Genomic DNA, 15,653 nt, shown 5'->3' with positions numbered 1-15,653 from the left:
ATTTTTATTCACTCCCCTGCTTTTTCCTTTTCTCTCAGGCTTTTTGTTCTTGCAGCAGTAGCCCAGTAGCCATAGCACTCCTTATTCACGTGGGCCTGTGCCCTTTGAGAAACGCCAGCATCTCTGCAACTCCCCGCCCCCACCGTGGGCAAAGGGCTCTGCAGAGTGGCCAGGACAGGACCAGGGCTGGCATCCTGGTGTGGCATCTTTGCTTGCCGTGTTCTGTCTTGTGATGGCCACTGGGACCTAAAGAATTTGCTCTCCCTGCCCTATTGCAAGAGACAGGCTTAGGCTGAGAGACTAAGCAGCAGTCCCCTCCCTCACCACCTCTCACAACCTGATTGGCATCCATCCAGAGCATTTCCTTTGCCCTTTACTGAGAAGCTGAAATGCACTTTGCTTTTATGAGCAGCTTCTTCTGAAATAAATATTAATGAAATGCAAGCTCACGGGTGTTGCTGAAAACCATTTTTCTCGGTAACATTATGCGCAAAGGAACAAGTTGGAAATGTCCGTGCTAGCCCCATTACATATGGTTAACACCCTCATTTGTCGTTTCAAATATCAGTGATCAGCTGCAGGATGGCCGCAGGTCAAGGTGAGGAGGCACCAGCTTAGATGTGACTCATGGGATGGGGAATGGTGGGCTCAGTTACAGGGGCGTGGGAGGCATTAGCATCCAGGGGTCTGAGCTGGTGGGCGAAGGTGCCTGGCACAGTCTTTGGACATGGAGTGCATCGCCGAGTCCAACTTTCCATTCTGGACAGGGCAGGGACGGGACAGGGACAGGGCTCGGTGCCCGGGTGGCAGGGCGGGGCTGACACAGTCCCAGGATACCACAGCTGGCTATTAGGTGATTCTGTTGAACACCAATGATACATTTCTCGGATGTGGTGGTGGCATTGTAGTTGCATAAGAGAATGTCTTTGTCCTTAGGAGGTGTGTGCTGGAACATTTCGAATGCCATGATGTCTGCAATCTACTTTCAAATAATTCAGAAAAAAAAGTAAACATGCAAATGTGGCAAAATGGGCAAAATGTTAAAAACTGTTGAAGTTAGAGGAAGGGTATGCAAGGGCTGACTGTGCTATGCTTTCAACCTGTCGATTTTAAGGTTTCCTTTTAATTTTTTTGAAGTTTTTCAGAGAGGGTTAATGATTGGTTGTAGGCCTGAAACATGAAACAGTTTTCCTCATAGCTGGCCTAGTTCAAAACAAGAATGAGCGGTACAGTTATCTCCTCATCACAAAGGTAGTATAGTTCAGACAGGACGGAATATGGTAAAAATGCTACCTTTAAATCCAACCAATTAAAAATGCAGTTCATAAAGCAGATTGGTGGGGTCTATTTTTATCTTGTGTTTTCTTTTTCTCATGTTTTCAATGCTTAGTTGTTTCTCGCATTCAAAAGAACATTTTATCTGACAACCAGTCCTGTTGCTGGAAGTCGAGGCGTGTGCAGTCTAGAGATTACACCGCAAAAATGACAGCAAGTCTTCTAGAGCCTTGCGTGACTCTGTGCAGCCTCGAGGAAATAACTCGGTCAACTAAACACACATCTGGCCACTTGTACATAATTTGCATGAAAATGCAGGTATTCTATATTTTGGTGCTTGTGTAAATATATCATGAATACATGACTCAAATAAGTAAAGACATAAAAACTATATGATGATGTCAATTCCCCCACTAGACTACAAGATCCTTAAGGGCAGAAGCAGTGTTTTATTTATATATAAGTGCCTAGCACCATAAATATTTGTTGAATAAATAAATAAATAAATGATAAAAGTAGAAAATAGAAATGTGATGATATTTGAATTCACAGAAGCCAAGGATCACACAAATCCATAACAACATTGTTTTTATAACTTACGATGTTTGTAGACTAAGTATAACAGATTGATGTCCAATGCTCAGGGGGTAAATGCTTAGTTAATGATATAGCATTATTAGTATGTAAAATATCTACGTAGTTGAGTGAGGATTTGATGTTGATATACAAAAATGAAACTAACGGTTGTGTTGAGCAGTGGGATTTGGAGTGGCTTTTTATTTATTTATTTATTTTTTGAGACAGAGTCTCGCTCTGTTGCCTGGGCTAGAGTGAGTGCTGTGGCATTAGCCTAGCTCACAGCAACCTCAAACTCCTGGGCTTAAGCGATCCTACTGCCTCAGCCTCCCGAGTAGCTGGGACTACAGGCATGCGCCGCCACACCAGACTAATTTTTTTTTATATATGTATTTTTAGTTGGCCAGATAATTTCTTTCTATTTTTAGTAGAGACAGGGTCTCGCTCTTGCTCAGGCTGGTCTCGAACTCCTGACCTCGAGTAATCCACCCGCCTAGGCCTCCCAGAGTGCTAGGATTACAGGTGTGAGCCACCTCGCCGGGCCTGGAGTGGCTTTTTAAATCCTGTGTACCATTTTACTTTTTAATGAAAGTAATTTGTAAATGGGTATTACCTATGCAGGCAAGCAAACCGAGGCTGTTTTAATACATAAAAGAAATAGCACAACATGGAGAATTACTTGCCCCTGTTCTCAGGTCTAGATTCCAAGAGTGTGCCTTGACTTTACTAGACTGCTGGAAGGGAGAGGGGAGATGTTGGAAGCAACAAGACCCAGAATCGCACTGTGTGTGATGCCTTTGCCTTGTTTTCAGCAACCGGTCAACAGTGTGACCAGGAGGCTTGGGCAGGCTGGTATGCGTATGAAAATGGAGCGTAATTTCCATGATAAACAGCATAAACATACAGGAACGGTAGAAAGTCAACTTGAATTAGAGGACCATATCTCTTAAGTGGTCTATGTAGCGCTTGACAAACTGTAAATCTACAGCACCCATTTCTGTGCAAATGGGTTCATCTGCAGATTCTAGTGTATTGCATCCTAGATTGTAAGTGTTATTAATAATTGCACTGGATTCACAGAATTGCAGTGGATTTAAAATTAATGCTGCCCAATAACATTTGAATGATGTTCATCCTCACTAATAATTAAGAAATATAAATAAAATGATGATGAGACATCATTTTTCATCATGCTGGCAAAGTTTTTAAATTTGATATCCATTGTTGGAGAACATGAATTTTTATTACACAAACACAGGTGAATGAAAATTTGCAAAGCTTTCCTAAAATTGACCTTAATTTCTAGCTCAAGAGCTCCCATTCTCTTTGGCAGAAACAACTTCAACTTAGACAATGTAGGAGACCCTTGGTCAACTTCTCTATCAATCTGAGGTGGATTCTAAGTTAGAGAGGGCGTATGTGACGCCAGGACAGCTGTAGATGGGGGTGCATTCCCCCTTCACTGCCATCAATCCGGGCTAGCGCCTCGTGCGAGGCCCAACCCTAAAGCCTCCGTTGTAAAGTTCATGCTGACACATCCTGCCTTGTCCCATAAAGGGCCTCTCTGCTTCCCCTGGCCTTCTCTCAGTTATCTCCATGCCCTTCCAAGTGAAAACACGGAAAACTCTCCAAATCTCTTCCACAATGTCCTGGGGCCCAGCGAGTCTCCATGGCGCTGTTCTGGACCTCTCAGCCTGGACATGCATCTTGCTGTTTCTCCTCTACTGCTGACACATCAAACTGGTGGGGGTGGATGTTGATGGGGTTGCCATTTAAGAAACAGGAAAAAGATAGAAACCAATATGTGGAATTCTGGCTTGTAAAATACTTGAGTTTATTAGCTACGATGCTTTGAGCTGCAAGTAACAGAAGACCCAACTAAAAGTGGCTTTATAAAAAGGGACTTACTATCTCATATAACAAAAACATTAGAGCAGTTGTCAAAGTGTGGTCTAGCGACCCCTGATGGTGGTGGGGTGGTCCCTGAAACTCTTTCAAGGCATCTGGGTGCTCAAAGTCATCCAATCCACGTGCAAGATAGACCCAAGGACTTCAATGTAATAGAGCAGAGGTCAGCATTTACCTTACAAAAAAAGGTTCTATCAATAAAATTTTATAGGAACATAGCCATACCCATTTGTTCATGCATTGTCTACAGCTGCTTTTGTGCTACACCGGCAGAGCCAAGTAGCTGTGACAGAGACTATATGGCCCACAAAAGGGAAACAATTTGCTATCTGGCCCTCATAGCAAAAATTTGCTGATCCTGCCATAGAGTATAAAACATTTTTGGAGACAGTTTCAGACTCCACGTTGCAAATGACCTTTAAGGAATGACCATTTGTTACATTCTTAGCGTAGTCTCGAAGAAGAACATCCACAACTGTCTGAAAAGGAATCAAAATACTGCTCCATTTCCCACTATATATCTGAGTGAGGCCAGGCTTTTTTTTAATATACTTCAACCAAACAACATACTACAGCAGATGGAACACAAGAGCAAATATATAATCTGCTGTGTGTGTTAAGCCAGACATTAAGGAGATTTGCCAAAATGTGAAACAATGCCTCTTGTCACTAAATTATTTTTTGTTTTAGAAGATAAATTTTTTTTCACACAAATACATCTATGTTAATGGGTAACAGGTTTATTTTTAGTGAATTAATGAATATATATGTAAAATTTCTCTGAGTTTCAATTAATAATGTGGTAAATATTGATAGATACAACTTATTTTTTTATTTTATTTATTTTTATTTTTATTTTTATTTTTATTTTTTTTTGAGACAGAATCTCACTTTGTTGCCCGGGCTAGAGTGAGTGCCATGGCGTCAGCCTAGCTCACAACAACCTCAAACTCCTGAGCTCAAGCGATCCTCCTGTCTCAGCCTCCCGAGTAGCTGGGACTACAGGCATGCGCCACCATGCCCGGCTAATTTTTTGTATATATATATTTTAGTTGTCCATATAATTTCTTTCTATTTTTAGTAGAGACGGGGTCTCGCTCTTGCTCAGGCTGGTCTCGAACTCCTGACCTCGAGCAATCCACCCGCCTCGGCCTCCCAGAGTGCTAGGATTACAGGCGTGAGCCACTGCGCCCGGCCACAACTTATTTTTTTAAAAAGCTTGTTGGAGTCCTCACGAATTGTAAGGGCATACGGGCCCCTGAGACCGGACAGTGTGAGCACGGCCAGCGCAGACCTCGGGCAGGTTCAGGGCTGGTGGCTGCGCTGTCCCCCCGTCCAGCCCCGCCTGTTTTCTGTTGACTCCGTCACTCTCAGCATTGTGGCTTGTTCTCTTCCAGTGGCTCCCCTCAGGGCACCAAATGGACACCCAGAAGTGACAGAAAAAACTGCTGCGACAGTTCCTGACATCACGGGTAGAAAAGGCGCTATTTCTTTTGGCCCAACTATTTTTCAAAAGCAAGGAAAACCCTTTCCAGAACTAGTGTACTATTTACTTGTTACCCCAAAATGCCTCATTCAGAAGGGTGTAGAAGACGTGGTTGATTCCAGACCAACTGCTCTGCTGTAAAGGACTAGAGGAAGGGACAAAATATCCGAAACGACTGTTCTCGGTCCCTGGAAGACAGATCCCAGTGACTGCTGCCTCTGAGGGAAGAGAAACAGCGAGCGGAGCCCTACGTTCACTCCGTTTTTTGCCTGAGAGGCTTTGTACGGTGCAGGGAAAAGGAATCCGAGCAGAGCGCAGCGGCTGAGAGGACAAAGACAGGTGTCTGAAGGCGGAGGGGGGTTGAATTTTCAGCGCTACATCAGCAAATAACTCCATACGTATGTATGCGTGTGCCCTTGAAGATTTTGGCTGAATGCTAGGCTGTGATGTGCAGGTGAGACTCTACAAAGGCCGTGCAAAGACCGGCTGCCAGGGTCAAGAGCCACCACTGCGTAATTATAGCTCACAGCAACCTCAAACTCCTGGGCTTAAACGATCCTTCTGCCTCAGCCTCCCGAGTAGCTGGGACTACAGGCATGTGCCACCATGCCCAGCTAATTTTTCTATATATATATATTTTAGCTGTCCATATAATTTCTTTCTATTTTTAGTAGAGATGGGGTCTTGCTCTTGCTCAGGCTGGTCTCAAACTCCTGACCCACTCTCTACAAAGAATAGAAAAATGAACTGGTCGTGATGGTGCACACCTGTAGTCCCAGCTACACGGGAGCCTGAGGCAGGAGCATGGCTTGAACCCAGGAGTTTGAGGTTGCAGTGAGCTATAATGATGCCACTGCACTCTAGCCCAGGATACAGAGAAAAACTATTTCCAAAAAAAAAAAAAAAAGAAAGAAAGAAAATCAGATCCACACAAAAATGGAGAACACTGGGAATGTTAAATATGTGGGCAAATTTAAAAGTGAGCATGAGGAGAGAAGTAAAGCACACGTCTTCGTGCCTACATACGCACGCCTCAAATAGGGTCTAGAGCAAATTTTAGGAGCCCAGCAGACACCTTAGCATCTCCAGAGTTGCCGAAGTGGCTGGTGGTGCTAACATAACTTCTGAGGCTGGGCTTGAGGCTGGCAAGCCCTCCAGGGACCTCAGCCACTAGAAGAGACTCAGTCATGGGACTGGAGTTTGTGGGACCTAGAGATTCCAGCTAACTTCCAGGCTACGTGTGGCACTATCCTCTCCACAGCCTGCCTAGTAATGGCTTGACCTTGACTCTGGCTCTTATTCCAATCTGATTTGGGGTCTACAAACCCATTGTGGCTATGTCCCTTAATTTAGACACTAGCCCAGAAGTTTTGCTTGATGACATATGGAGGAAGGATAGAAGGACCAGCCAGTCTCCTTATGCTGCCAGTGGTTAGGGACTATGACATTGTGTCCAATTCCTTCTTTAGGCCATTTCCCCTGTGTTGCATAATGTTTGCTATGTCTGCTGTGAGCTTCAGACAATTGGTATTGACCTTTTCCCTTAACGTGGCCACCCTGGGAGTCTTAGGAAAATGTGTTATGTGAGTGAAACACAAGCTGGAATGTGCCAGCCAAGTGCAGCCACCAAGATGATTCACACATGCCCCAGAAAGCTGATTGAACTAGTTAGTTCAATTCCAGTTTCTTGTCTGGAGACTAGACAGGTCCTGTCCCTCCTGTCTGTCCTTCCCATTGTCACCAGATCAGCCTTTGCAAGCCATCACTCTATGTTATGGACTACTTATATTGTGCCCTCCCTCCAAATTTATATGTTGAAACCCTAATCCCCAAAGTGATGTCTTAGGACGTGTAGCTTTTGGAAGGTGAGTAGGTCATAAGAGTGGAGCCTCATGAGTGGGATTCGGGCCCTCATAAAAGAGGCCTTGGGGAGCTCTCTTTCTGCCATGTGGGGACATAAGGAGAAGGTGGCTGTCTGCCACCCAGAAGAGGGCCCTCACTACAACCTGGCCATGCTGGCACCCTGATCTCAGACTTCCAGCCTCCAAAACCGTGAGAAATAAATTTCTGTTGTTTATAAGCCACCGCAGTACTTTGTTATAGCAGCCCCAATGGACTAAGGCACTCTGATACCATGTTACCACCCTGTTCAAAATCAGAACTGTCTTCTAATTTGCCATTGCCTTTATTCACACAGAGTGGCTGTCAAAGTGTTTGAAATGAGGCCCAGGGTTAAGGGATCAGGGAAAGAGCTAAGGGTCGCGATAGATGATGTACCAGTGGACGAGAAAAATGCCACGTGCACTTGGAGATGCCGAAGGGCTCGTGTCTTTCCACTGTTGCCAGAGGAATTAAAAGATCATTCTTCATTTCAGGCATTTGCATTACAAAAGCAATGCAATACCAAAATATCAAAAGTAGGTTTGACCTACCAACTCTGACACCACAACATACTATATATACCCCTTCTTAGTCATGACCCTGCAGATATGGGGTCATGGAAACTTACAAGTTTACACACCGAAGCTGATTACTTCAAACCTTCATTACGTTACATTTTTGCTGATTCTATTTTACCACATGTCTTTGTTTTAGGGTGTTTTAGTTGTGTGTGTGCGGTTTATGAATGAGGGTTGTGATTTCAAAAGAACAAGAAAATAAAATATTTTCCCAAACCCTTCTCTGGTAAAAAGAAAGAATTGGCTCTTAGCCATTCAATGTCACAAAAGTGAAATGATTACAACAGCTGCCAAATTAGGAAAGATTTAGCCATTCCAACCATTAGGTGAAGCAAGACAGAACTCGTTTTAGAAACTGCAGAGTTTGGATTCCGTTTTCATCTCATATATCCAAAGTTGGGAGAATTTCAGGGTGGGCGCGGATCTGAAATTCCCGGCTCACTCCATTTCTAGGGGTAGCATGGTCCCCCAGTCCTTCACTTGCCTCCTTGGTGTTCTGCTCGTCCCGTCCTGATAGGGTTGTTATTGATTCTGTCCTGACAGCTGAGCTGTGAAATGTTACATCCCAGGGCTGACGCACATTCGCCCTGGAACGTTTTCCATTCCTCAGCAGTCTGGGACCAGCCCTTTGCCAGCTGCTGGGAGTCGAAGCAACGCCTTGGACGCAGGTCAGGTCCACGGGCATCTCAGACGGGAAAACCTGAGGCAGGAGTTCCTACCAGGGGCGTAGTACTTAGACCAAAATGCAGTTCAGCAAAAATTTGTTGATGGGGAAATGCCTGAGACATTTCTCTTCACTTGGGAGACTTAAAGTTCAGTGGAGAAAGAAACTGACAGAATTTCCATGTAAAATTGTCAGAACCAAAGGGAGCTCAGGAAATCCGCCTGGGTTCCAAGAAGACTCCCTGAAAACAGCGGTGGGGAGCTTCAGCTTGAAGACGATGAGTGATCAGTGAAGTGACAAGGGCGAGCTCAGAAGAGAGCAGGAGCCCAAGGTTGGCCTCTGGGGACTGGGGAGCAGAGAAAGGTTTCCGGTACGGCAGGGCGTGAGGCAGGGGGAGGGGTAATGAGGGCACAGGTCTGCTTGCCGAGGGTATTAAATGCCGTACCAGGGCACCTGCACTTCATGCCGCAGGGAAACGGGAGAATTTAAGAGAGAGATAACAGGGTCAGGCTTTCATTTCTGCCATCACTCTAGCTGCAGCACAACAGCGGGAACTTTTCCTCGTAGCACAGTGCCTGTTCCATGGCAGGTGCTCAGTAAGCATCTGTTGAATGAATGGTCAGTGAAGAAAGGAAAGTAAAATTGCTTTTAATGGGCTTAATGGGCTTGTAGCAAGAAGTCCAGTTCATGAAACTCTCCAGACAGGTGGGGTGGGGGAATTGGACACACCTGTTACAGCCCTCCTGCAGCTTGGTTTCATTTTGGTCTTCCGTGTTGCAAGGGAAAGGATTAATCCTGGGATCTTTGAGCTAGAAGGAGTCAAAGCTCTGCTGACAAGACTCTAGAGCCCTACTCCTCACTGGCTGGCCGGGTAGCAGCGCATCCACGGGGAGCCTGTTCGAAATGTAGCATTTCTGGCCCCAGCCGAGACGGACTGAGTCAGAACCTGCATTTTAACAAGCTCCCAGGTGATGAGTAGGCGGTTCTGAGTAGAGGAGCCGGGTCTAGACTCAGAAGCTCTGCCCTGTGGAAAGACGGTCCAGAGACCCGGGGGTAAGGAAGAAGAGCTGGGGGACTGAGAAATCCCTACCTCCCGGGTCTGCTCTGCTCGGGACGACAGCTGGGCTCACACTAAGAGAAAACTACGGTCTTCTCCAAAAGCCCCAGCAATTTCCTATGACTCGACCTAATACTTGGAGGTGCCCAGAGTGTGACTCATAAGCCACAGTCACTCAGTGACCGCATGGCATCCCCATTTCCTGCTCTCCGGCCTGGGCGCCAGCCCCAGCTCCTGAGGGGAGGTGGACAGGACGCTTGCCTTTAGAGGCGCCGTGTGCAAGGGGAGAGGTTCTGCTGCACTGCCTTGAATGCCATCAACAATGATGATGGCGCAGCCAGTAACAGACTGAGCATTGCTGTGTGCCAGGCACTGTTCTCGGCACTCATTTGGGTTTAACTGAAGTAGAGGTTGGATAATGATCATTCCTATTTCACAGGAACTAGAGCCCAGAGAGGTCAAGTAACTTGTTCAAGTCACACAGCTTGTGAGTGGAATGTCGCCTGCCTATCAGCTGAGCCTGAGGCAGAGCGGCTTGATGCTCTGAGAATCAGACAAAAGCTTTAGCAAAAGAGCTCTTTTTGTTTACTGCGGGACATATGAGCTTAAAGCTAAAGAAACCACTCAGAGGAACTGGACACTTAGTGAGTTGTTTTGAAATGAGTGAAGAAAACTAGGATGCTAAAGGGATGTGGCCACGGCCATGCCACTGAGGGGTAGATGTTTCCCCGCTGATGCCCCACAGCCTCCAGCAGAATCGGGCCCAGCCCCGAGCTCCTGTGGCTGGGCAGGCACAGTGTCCGCACTGGAGGCTGGCGCTCTCCCAGGCCAGCAGCTTTGCCTGAGGGAGCCCGGGCAGGGTCGGAGAGGAGGGGCTGAGGCGGGTGAGGGACACAGGCCGGGGCGTAGAGCCCCCCAGGATACAGGCAGTTGAAGGACCTATTCAAGATGACTTCACACCCCAAAGACAGATGCTGAATGTTCAAGTGGGCAAGTGTCTCCATCTCTGTGGCCCAGGGACAACCTGAGGGTGCAAACGGAACCCCTGAGGCAGTCCAAGAACAGAAGTCCAACCTCGGCCACGCCCAGGGGCGAGAGGAGGAGGAAGCCCATGCCCAGAGCGGGCGAGGCTCCATCCCAGGTCCCCTGTGGTCTGACGGCGGGTCGGCCTGGCACCCCGTGCAGTGTTGAGGTAAGGAGGAGGCCGCGTGAGGGGAGCCCCGTGGGCTGGGCCGGCTGCAGTGATTTGTAGGACAGTCGAGTTGGGATAAGACTCTTGTGGCTTGGAAGTCCTTTGCTTCCAGGATTTAGAATATCTAATTTCTTCAAGGACATTTCTAACCTCATTTTATGGGACTATCTTACAAAGGCGCTTTCCTCACCCGGATGAAGAATTTGGGGGGGGTGTCAGTGAACCCCTAGAGGCCAGAAGTAGTGGTGGCCCTGCAGTGAGCCAGGGGGGCTGCTGTGGGGGCGGGGGATGCCCAGAGGGCAGGGCCGAGGGCCGATGGGAACCTGCGAGGCCCTTCTCTCCTGAACTGAGTCATCCTCCTCCTCTTTTAAACCTTCAGGCCGTGTTTCCCCTTAGCAGAGCCCTGCTCTGGGTGGCACGGGTGGGGCTGGTCCAGGGGGGCCTCCTGTCACTCCCACCCCAGTCTCGGGTTATCTCTGAGCCCCTGCTTCTGTAGGAGGCCTCAGAAGTAGGGACGGAGGAAACTCGCCAGTTCCAAAGATAACCACATCTTCTGTGTCTTCTTAAAATTTCCAATTGAACCATTGAATACAGGATTCCGCACTTAAAAAAACAAAACACCAACATTCTGTTGAAGAGCAGCAAGGCACACACGTCGGTGCCCTATAACGAAGGAAGCTCCGCTCGCAGAGCCTGCTGCAGGCGAAGCCGGGCAGCCGCTCCCGGCCCTCCTCCCCGGCCAGCACGCACATCAGCGCCTGGCTTTTACGAGAGTAGCCACACAAAGGGGCATGATTGTGTGAGGCGCCAGCCTGCCAGTCCACCCAGGGGAGGGGATGGCAGACTCACACTTCAGGAATGCAGGAAGGCTCCCTGCAGCCCCCTCGTTCAGCAGGAGAAGGGAAAGCTGTCGTCCGCTGTGTCTCCCGGGAGAGGAAGACATGGAATCTGCACCAGGCACCAGCCATACCGTCTTCCGCCCAGAGACCTGTCAGAGTTGCTAGGGGAGGAGGGAAACAAATAAAGGAAAAGGAGGCCAGGCTACCGGTGCTGATGAGAAGCATGAGCTCTGTGGAGGAGACAACCCTCATTTTCTAGCTGCAGTTTCTTTAATAACATCTCTCAGCTCTTTCGAGAGCCATTGTTTGAGTTAGTCCATCTTCCTCCAAAAACCCGATTCTTGTTAACATGTGAATTCCATTAGACCTTCCAATTTGGGGGGATGTAAATGTTGCTTCCGCTATGAAAATTACCCTGATTTCCAGCCAATGAGAGTGAGTTGATGTCTTCTCTGTGTTTCCATAGCATCTTCACAGCATGTGCTGCAGCCCGAGTACAGCTACTTGTGCTTATATTTATTCCTCCCTCCACCGCAGCTTGGAAACTCCCTGGAGGCCGGTGTGTGTTTGTTCCTGTTCATATGCTTAGCACAGTGTCGTGCACATAGCAGGTACCCAGCAAATATTTGTTGAAGTAAATGGATAATAAAATAGAAACCTGATTGTTGGAACCATGAGACAAGAGATTTGAGAAATGACCTGATTTGGGGACAGGTGGAAGATCTTGGTGGTGGGACCATGGTTTTGAATCTCCCTTAACCCTTCTCCCCTCACCTTTCTCCTCCCTGCAAACAGAGAAACAAACCCTATGAAGTCTCAAACTAAAAAAATCAAAATTCCCTTTAGAACAAGCCTTAGAGTGAAGAAAAACTGCTGGAAGCAGATTCCAGATGAAGTAAGATAGGATTAATAGCAGCAAAGGAAAGAGAGGATCCAGTTAAAAATAAGGGAGGGGCATTGAAGCAGAACTCCCAGAAAGTCATTAAAAAAAATAATTTCCTGAAAGCAACAGAAGGGGGAGCTATAGAGCCATGCAGCTATTAAACTTTGGAGGCCTTTATCTTCCTCCTCAAATTACAGAAAAATTCATTTCACTTAAAAATGTGGGCCCTGCATGGTGGCTTGTGCCTGTAATTCCAGCACTTTGGGAGGCCGAGGCAGGAGGATTGCTTGAGGCCAGGGGTTTGAGACCAACCTGGGCAATATAGTGAGACCCCCCTCTATAAAAATAAGCAAAATTAGCCAGGCATGGTGGTATGTGCCTATAGTCCTAGCTACAAGGGTGCCTGAAGTGGGAGGATTGCTTGAGACCAGAAGAGGCTGCAGTGAGCTATGATGACACCACTGCACTCTGGCCTTGGCAATAGAGAAAGACCTTGTCTCAAAATAAATAAATAAATAAATAAAGCAACAGAAAAGGATCATTGTCAAATCCCATACAAAATTGTTAATAAAAGCAAGAAGAATTAGGAGCAAAATAATGTATCTCCAGATGAAATTATACCAGAAAAACAACATATCCAAACTTCTGAAAATGGTAACCTAAAATTTCAAAATGGCTAAAAAATAAAAATAAAAAAATCAAAGAAAAGCTAACATATGGAAGAATAAATAAATTAAAATTATAAATACTCTGAAATTAGACTCTTGTAGAAAAGAAAAATCTGTGAAAACAAAGGAGAAAAAACCTCAGAAAAGTGGTAGAAATAAGGAAAATCATAAATGAAGTCCAAACTAAAAGATGCACAAGAGCAAATAAACAGATGAGATACTTCTGTAAGAGAATTAGTAGATGGAAAGAAAGAAAAAACATTTAATAAAAAGGAAATGAAGAGAAGACTTCTGCTTTCAGCCAAGATGGAGCAACAGGAATTGGATTTACCCTCCCAACTGAAACAACTAAAAAACTGGGCAAAATATATGCAACAGTGGTTCTCAGGACATTGGACATGGCCAATGAATGACAGTGACCCCTGAGAAAAGGGACACAAATGAGGTCACCATATGATTTCCCCAACTTACTATCTGGAGGCATTTTCTGTGTTGAAGTGCAGGAAGGGGAACCCAGACAGAGCTTGGTGGTCTCATTGAGTTAAAGACAGAAATCAGAATTCAGAGAGTTCAAGTTAGACTTCAGAGAACCCAAGTCAGCTAGAATCACAGAGTAGAATCCTGAAGTGGAAGAAGTGGAAGGAATTTCACAGAGAGAAGTCTGGAGGTCAGCAGAGAGGTCCTCTTCAGCCTCCAGCTGAGAATTGATATGCACAGGCAAGATAAGAAACCTCGTGAGAATAAGGAAACAGTGGGGAAAGCAGTATACCAAACAATTCCTTGAGCCCACACATGGATCCGACTAGTCTGTGTTCCTATGGGCTAGAACGGAAACACCTCAAGCATGGGGTATTGCCTTAATAATGGGATTAAATTATCCCTAGAACAAAATCTGCTTTGGACTTGTCCTAGCAAAGTTTAAAAGCAAGTTTCAAAAGGACCCAATTGATTCCATGTTATGTAATTGTGTGCCAGAACAATGTCCAACAATGCTTAAAGGACTACAAGACAACTCAGCACTCAACAACATACAGTCCACAACATCTGACATCCAATTGAAATAGGCAAAGCAGCAAGAAAATATGGTCCATACCTAGGGGAAAAATCAGTTAATAGAAACAGACCTAGAGATGACAGAAATGATGCAATTAGGGGCAGCTAGTATAAATATGCTCCATATGTTCAAGAAGGTAGAGGAAAACATGAAGAGGTGAGAAATCGACAATTTTTAAAAGACCCCATTAGAACTTCTAAAGATTAAAAATATAATATCTGAGTGCAAAATACTCATATAAGGTCAACAGCAGATTAGACGCTGTGGAAAAGATTAGTGAGCTTGAAGTAGAAACTCTGAAGCACAGAGAGAAAAAAGACTGAGCACAAAATGAACAGATCATTAGTAAACTGTCAGACAAAATAAAAAATATATAAAATACATATAATAGGAATCCCAGAATAATATGGAGCACAGAAATTTTTTTTTAATTTTATAAATTTGATGAAGTCTCATAGATTCAAGAAAATAAATGAACCCAAGTAGATCAAAGTGTAGAGGAAACCACACCAAGGTACATCAGATTGTAACTGCTGGAAAATAGTGATAACAAAATAATATTCAAAGCAGCCAGACAGCAAATAAAACAATACATACAGGGAAACAAATTTGATAATTAGTAGTGACTGCTCATCTTATACAGCGAAAGTCAGGCAACAATAGAATGACATCTTTAAAGTGTTGACAGAAAACTAGTTGTCAACCTAAAATTCTATATCCTGTAAAAATATCTTTCAAAAATAAGGCAAAATAAAGACTTTTAAAGCCAAACAAAAGTGAGAGATTCATTGCCAATAGACTTTACACTACAAGAAATGTTAAAGGAAGTTCTGCAGGGGGAAGGGAATGTGGATCCACCCAAAGAAGTGAAGAGATCTGAAATGGTAAATATGTGGATGGACATATTTTTCTTAGTTTTTAATCTCTTAAAATGATAGCTGTTTAGAGCAAAAGCAATAACAATGCATGTCAGGGTTTTTGAAATACTGAACCCCCTTGCAGTTGAAAATCCACTTATAACTTCAAACTCCCCCAAAACTTAATTTCTAATAGCCTACTATTAACTGGAACCCTAACTGAACATAAACAGCCAATTAACACATATTTTGTTTGTTCCATGTATTACATACTATATTCTTATAATTCTGTATTATAGACTATATTCTTAATGTAAGCTAAAGAAAAGAAAATGTTTTAAGAAAATCATAAGGAAGATAACTACATTGACTATTCATTAAATGGAAGTGGATCATCATAAAGATCTTCATGCTCATTATCTTCACATTGAGTAGGCTTGATGAGAAGGAAAACTTGGTCTTGCTGTCTCGGGGGTGGCAGAGGTAGAAGAAAACCCACGTATAAGGGGACCTGTGCAGTACAAACCTGGGTTGTTCAAGGGTCAACTGTATGTGGAAATGAAATGTGGCTACAAGAGTACGGAAGCCAGTAGGGGTAGATGGAAGTGCACCATCGTCAGGGGCTCACACTCTGCATGAGTGGTGTGGTATTATTGGATGGTAGATTGTGATAAATTGAAGATGTATATCATAAACCCTACAGCACCTGCTAAAAACATAAACATTAAATAAACC

This window comes from Eulemur rufifrons, chromosome 18, assembly GCF_041146395.1.
Source record: "Eulemur rufifrons isolate Redbay chromosome 18, OSU_ERuf_1, whole genome shotgun sequence".
NCBI classification, from domain to species: domain Eukaryota; kingdom Metazoa; phylum Chordata; class Mammalia; order Primates; family Lemuridae; genus Eulemur; species Eulemur rufifrons.
This window is presented reverse-complemented; position numbering follows the sequence as displayed.